This window comes from Geospiza fortis, unplaced genomic scaffold, assembly GCF_000277835.1.
Source record: "Geospiza fortis unplaced genomic scaffold, GeoFor_1.0 scaffold53, whole genome shotgun sequence".
Taxonomy (NCBI): domain Eukaryota; kingdom Metazoa; phylum Chordata; class Aves; order Passeriformes; family Thraupidae; genus Geospiza; species Geospiza fortis.
In genome coordinates this window covers 13,838,695-13,839,105 of record NW_005054305.1, presented here as the reverse complement: position 1 = coordinate 13,839,105, position 411 = coordinate 13,838,695, and positions in this window count along the sequence as shown.

Below are 411 nucleotides of genomic sequence, written 5' to 3'. Positions count from 1 at the left end.
CCCGAGGTGGCCGTGCCCCCCTTTTTCCTCCGCCCCCACCCCGGCAGGGCAGCGCCGTCTGTTTTGGCCAGCGAGTGAGGGAGTTTTGTGCGAACCGCTTCGCCCTGCGCCTGCCCTGCCGGTGCCCGCCGCTGCCCTGCCGGCGCCCGCCTGCCTGCCGGTGCGCGGTACCCACTCCACTCCCGTGCACGGCCACTCGCCTGGAAAGGTCAAAATACAGCATCACACCTCCTACAGTCTAAGGGACAGTGTGGTGCAGGTGCTTTGTCTGTCTATCTGTCTGTCCGCTGTGATTCGCGCTCGCCCTCTCGCTCGCTCGCTTTTTGTTTTCTTTTCTCTTTTTTTTCGCGTTTGTTTCTTTTTTTCATTTTTTGTCTTTTTTTTTTAAAGATAGGAGAAAATAAAAGAAAA